Source organism: Lemur catta, chromosome 6 (genome assembly GCF_020740605.2).
Source record: "Lemur catta isolate mLemCat1 chromosome 6, mLemCat1.pri, whole genome shotgun sequence".
In the NCBI taxonomy this organism is placed as follows: Eukaryota; Metazoa; Chordata; class Mammalia; order Primates; family Lemuridae; genus Lemur; species Lemur catta.
In genome coordinates, this window is record NC_059133.1 from 96,437,360 (window position 1) to 96,443,359 (window position 6,000).

Below are 6,000 nucleotides of genomic sequence, written 5' to 3' on the forward strand. Positions count from 1 at the left end.
AGTAAGTTGCCCGAGATTGCACAAATAAGCAGTGTTAGGGCAAAGGGAAGGCTCAGGATGAAAGAAAGGCAGCGAGGCAGATGGCACAGAGAAAGCACAAGGCAGGAGGGGTCAGAAGCCAGCTTCTTTCACTTAACCAGCTTTGTGACCTTACAGAAGATATTTATTCTCTCTGAGCTTCATTTTCCTAACCTTTAAGAAGGCAATTAAAAGTAGCATAAACTTTATAAGATTACATATGAATCAAAGTTACATACGGCTAATGTCATAGAAAACACTTGGCCAACTATAAATTACTATATCAACACAAGATATTGTTATTAATATTAAATATCTGTTCACAGATTTAAAGATCCCCACCAGAAGATTAAAATCTGATTAAGTCAGACCAAAAAAAAAAAGCATCCTGCTCCTTTCTGGTCCACTCTCAGCTATTCAGGGCCTTGCACACAGTGGGTCTTTCGCACACACTGGGTCTTCCATAGGTGAGGGCAGAACTGAATTACACTTCAAGTTTTGTCCACCCCAGTCCTATTCCTTCCCTCACCCCAACCCACAGCCCAGCCGCACCGGCCACGCCAGGACCAGGCAGAGGGTGGGAAGCGGTGTGATCGTCTGCCTCTGGCTGCATTCCTTAGCTAAATATAAATGATTTGTCCAGCCATTGTTTGAAATTATCCATAATCCCCCTCCTCCCTTCCCATTACTTATGACAGCAACTGACTGCATATCTTTATGGCAAAACATACATACAACTTTCTCTGTGGCTATTTTTAGCACAAAGAAGGGAGCTGGCAGGTACATAGGGGTCAGGGCATGAATCCTCAGTTTTCTCCACTAGTCCAGGAAAGCTTCCTGGAGGAGGAAATACCTGTGCCACCCCAGAGAAGGGGACAGCTATAAGTCAGAAAGGCATCCTCTCATAATGAGAGTTTGCCTCTCTGAACCAAGAGAGGTGGCTGCTGCCTTCTCTCCCTCATTTTGGGGGCTGGGGAGGAAAGGTCAACGCAGCCCAGGGGATCCCATACTATCCCAAGCTTCAATCTTCCCTGGACACTACAGGCATTTTGGAGAAGATGTAGAAGAGACCGGTATCTTTCTCAAAGAGGGAGGAGATCCAAGACTCTAGTTGTGACATGGACAAGTACAAATCTTGCTCTCTTAACAAGCCAGTTTCTTGTTTGGATTTTTTTTTTTTTTTAACCACAAGAAAGTTTTTTAAAGTCCCAAACTTTAATGCACAGATGGGCTACATCTCGGACCTCGGGGTGTGCCAAAGCCCTGTCACTCTGAGCGCTGATCTGCCAGCAGTGGCCCAAGGAGTGGCAGGGAGTCCGGGGTCTGCAGGCCGCATCCCAGCCCTGCCCTAAGGCCGCTTGGCCCTCCCTGGGGGCCTTGTATGGACTGTCCCAAGCCAGTCCACTGGGCCACACGGTCAGCCCTCGACACAGCGTCGGCGGTCTCCCCCTTCTGCTGCATCCTACAGACCTCCCATCCCTCCGCCTGGGCTTCGCCATCCACTCCTCCCCAGGCCCCTTCCCAAAAGGTCTTCCTCCGAGCCGTCCCCTAGGAGACCCCACTCCCCTCGGTGCCCGGGCCCCCGCACACATCTTCCCCTTCCCGGACCGCTGCCCGCCCCTCCCACGGCGCCCGCCCGGTCCCCCGTCCTCTCGCCCCTCCGCGCCCGGCCCAGGCCACCTTCCCGGGCGCCCCCTCCCCCGGGCGTCCCGGCCGCTCCCCTTCTCGGGACCAGGTCGGGGGCTCGCCCGGCCCGCCCGGCGCCGGCCCGAGTGCGCGCAGCCCCGCACGCTCCGAGCCCCTGCCCGCCCGCCGCCCGCCGCCCGCCGCGGGGCCGCGCTCACCGCGCTCGCAGGACGGGGGTCCCGGCTCGGCTCGAGCTCCCGCACCGCCGCCGCCAGCGGAAACGGGGGGCGGGCCGGGGAGCTGGCGGCGGGGCGGGGCCCGCCCGGGAATGGCGCGGCCGCGGGCGGGGCTGCCGCGGGGCGGGGCGGGGCGAGCGGCCGGGCGGGACGGAGCCGGACGGGGCTGCGGGGCGGCGGGGCGGCGGGGCTGCGCGGGAGCCAGGGTCCTGCGCCACCTCCCCGCGCCGGGCCCCGCGTTAGAGCTGGAGGGAGCCGAGGCCGAGCGCACGGCCCGCGGGCACGGGCGCCCTCTCGGCGTTCCGGAAGCCTCCCTGCCCGCCCCGCCGCCCGGATTCCCGGATCGGCGCCTCATCCGAAGTGGTATTACCGGGGGAGGGGCAGGGGCCTGGCAGTTGGCGCTCCTGGGTCCGCGTCCACACGTCACCCAAGGGTCGCCCTGGCCCGGGTCTCAGCGCCCCCCCCGCCCCCCATGCCAGGCTGTCTGGCCTCCTCATCCCCACCCCTGGTACTTCAGGCGGACTATTTGAGATGCCGACAGCGCGGGTGACACCTCTGCCCGGAGACACCTCTGCTGGAGCAGCTGCTACCTCCCCAGAAGCCCCCTGCGTGCCGGAGGGGCTGAACTGAAGCCGGAGAAACTCCAGTGAGGCATCTCTGGCCTAGCGCTTCCTATAAGCTTTTCCAGGCCTGGATTCTTGAAGCCAGAGGGCCTCAACTTCTTTCCAAAGAGACCACTAAAACGCCATCTCTTCTCCTCAACATTACTGTCATCAAAGATGCATTCTGTGCTTCCCACCTGCATCACAGTGGCCCAAAGTGTGATTTGAGACAAATTTTTAAAATCTGACTACAATCACAAGGGTCCCTTTGCTTTCCCTTAATTAGACGTGCAGTTTCCTGTCATCTCCTGGGCCTCCTCCCCTCATACACACCTTGTTTTTGTCTGTTAGACTCAACCCACAGTCCTTCTGATGGCCCTTCCCACCAAGTGAAATACTCTCACTTCCTTCAAAACCTTGTTCAATGCCCCAAAATCTTCCCAGACTAACCCCCGCCAGCCCCAATCTCTCCAGTCACTGCGGCAACCCCTTAGCACATGTTGCCAACTATGCCGAGCTCCCAGAAAAGGAAACTGAGGCTCAGAGAGGGAAAGAGACTTGCTAGCGATGCATATCGGCGAACAATCTCACTGTGAAGACAGCAGGAAGCAGCCTGGTGAGGTGGCGGCCCCAGAGCTTTGGAGCCAGACACACCTGTCTGAACCCAGCCTCTGCCTCTTCTGGGCTGTGACCTCTGGGGCCTTCAGTCTGCTCACCTGTGGAATGGGGCATGAGAATACCAATTCCACAGGGTTGAGGTGCCCACTGAGACGATGCAGGCAAAAGCATATCTGATGCATGGTGAGCGCTCCACAAAGGCTAGCTTCCTCCTGCACTTTAAAAGAGGATACGCAAATCTGAAATAATGGGATTTTGAAGTCTTAGAGATGGATGAAACCTGATAAGAATCCCCTCAGCAATAGCCCAGAAACTGGCCACAATGTTCCCACTCCTTCAACACATCCAGAGATGGCCGCCTCGATGCCATGGCGGGGCTGCCACTTGGAGGGAGAGCTGTAGAGAAAAGCTGTAGAAGTGATGGGATTATTCAGCCTAAAGGATGCCAGGGTGATGCGTGGTCTGTGAGGCAGACACAGTGATCACATCCACCAAGGACTAAACTCAAATAAACCTGACAATGAAGCAAGACACTCTGGGAGAAGGAACTCCCAAAAGCATGAGGTCACAGTTTATTGTACCGGGCTTATGAGGAATGTCATTGAGTTTCTGTCGTGGAGATTCTGAAACTGCTGAGAGTTACCTACCGTACATCAGCTTAGATATGGGCAGGGTGACCATATCCAGGTTCTTGGGCATAGCCTACTTATTCCTCTTGTCCTGGCATGGTTATCAATAGTCCCCGTCTCACTCTCAAAATATCCTGGTATGGACAATAAATTCTATGCCACTTTAACTACCAACAAAGGCGGTACTCCAAACAGCTCCTTCCAGCCCTGGATGTCAGCAACTCTGCTGGAATTTCGGGATCCCCAGAGACTTCAAAAGATAGTATGTCAGTTTATCCCCTTGAAATCACCAAGCCAAATCAAAAATGATAATAAGCAAAAATAAAATTTCCAGCCAGCCACCCCAAGTCAAGTTTCAGGGGCAGTGCCTGCTGAATTGTGACACCTAGTGGGGAGAATTCACACTGCCCGGGGCTGAGTTCCGGGGACAATTCACATTCGGCCACAGGTTTCAAGTCACTTGTAAAGTGGAGAACAGCTAACGCTTACCAAGTCCTTGTGTGTCAGCCACAGTTCTAAGTACTTCACATGATTTAATTCATTGGTCCCCAGAGCTACTCCATGAGGTCAGTACCATCATCGTCCGGCCATCTTACAGGTCAGGAAATTGAAGCTTAGGTGGGTCACTTAGCTAACCCAAGGTCGTCCGGCTGCAGGGCCTGTGCACTTACTGCTACTAAGTACCATCAAGTAACAAAGTTACTTCAGGGGGGTCTTCCACCCAAAGAGACTCCCCCAAGCCCTCTGACATGGAGACGACGTGAAGGCAGAGTGAGAAGCGGAAGGTACTGGGAGTTCTACCCCCAGGTCTGCCAGTGAGGAGTGGGATTTTCCACATCTGGAAAGTCGGGGCATTAAACCAGGCAGGAGGAGACTTATAGACCCCGTTTAAGTACACAGTGGGGGGAGCTGCTGTGTTAAAGCAGCACTTCCCAAGGTGATAAAGCAGGTCCTTCCCCACCGCGACCCCTTGACAACACTTACCTGTGCAATTCGTAGAGTGGTTACCGGTCACTGACACCTACCATGTGCACCAAGAGACCCCAAACCCAGACCTCCCACAGCTGTGAAGGTGAGGCAGGCAAAAGTAACCACAGACCGCCTGCTTCCGTTCCACGCTCCCTCTTCTAAAGGGCGTGCACCAATGCCACGCCCTCCTTCCTCCGCCTTCTTTCTCCTCCAAGGCTCAAAGTGAGGTAGGTGCGGCAGGATTGCGGGACGACAGTGCTCTTGTACAAGTCTTTGTTATATAGGGTTGCCATGTGATCTTTGGGACACTTCTTCTAAAATAAATTGTTATCTGAAATTCAAATTTCACTGACAGTCCTGTATTCATATTAACAATCACTAAATAAATCTAGCAACTCGACTTTGTTACTGATTGTAGCTACAACAAGTGGAAAACATGGACTAGCTCAGAGGAGGGCAAACTCTGTCTGTGAAGGGCCAGATAGCCAATATTTTAGGCTTTGTAGGTTATGCAGTCTCTGTCCCAGCTATTCAGTTGGGCCACTGGAGCACAAAAGCAGCCATAAGTAATACATAAATGAACGACCATGGCTGTGTTCCAATAAAACTTTATTACCAAAACAGGCATCATACCACAGTTAGCCAGCCCCTACACTAGGCTAGTGTGCTTTTCAAATTGGGCCTTCAGACTCCTGGCTATCCTCAGATATATTGTGGGGGTGAGAGTGGGCTGTTTTCAAGTGTGAAAAACAGAGTAAGACTGATCAAAAGCTTTGAGCATAATGAATACCAGCAGTTCCGTGAGTGGGTGTGTGCATGTGTGTGCGTGTGACCCAGGATGGGTCAGTGCCTGCAGAAAGCATGCACCTCTAGAGGGTTTGAAGCTGCCTCGGTTTTACAAGGTCTTGATCTAAGGAAGGGCAGATTCTGTGTCTGGGATTGCTCGTGGTTGGCATGCACTCTGTAAAGACAGAAATGCACGGGCAACATTGTGAAATCAGACAGAAACTACAGAAGCCAAGAAAAGCGGGACACCCCTGCAGAAGGTCTTCAGGTAATACTGAAGCCATTGGCACTGGTCCACCGATGCAGAGTATTCAGGAACATATGGTAACTATTTGTGAGAGCCTGTGTGTGTGTGTGTGTGTGTGTGTGTGTGTGTGTATGCACATGCATTGTTGTGTACACCATCTATCTGAACATGTGGGTAGCAACTGAGGAATTTGCATGGTTGGTTGGAATCAATAAATGTAATAATGATATCAGATACATTTGTATTTGTATCAACTTTCTTACTGATCT

The 6,000-nt window shown here is 53.2% G+C and overlaps 1 protein-coding gene across 1 annotated transcript in view; it reads right to left on the reverse strand.

Annotated features, from left to right (window-relative positions):
- TSPAN9 (tetraspanin 9) overlaps positions 1-1,939 on the reverse strand; it is a 198,057-nt gene extending 196,118 nt beyond the window's left edge. Inside the window, exon 1 of the mRNA XM_045554574.1 lies at positions 1,863-1,939. The gene's annotated coding sequence lies outside the window, so the exon portion shown is untranslated. The remainder of the gene's footprint in view (positions 1-1,862) is intronic.
- Between the last annotated feature and the right edge of the window lie 4,061 nt (positions 1,940-6,000).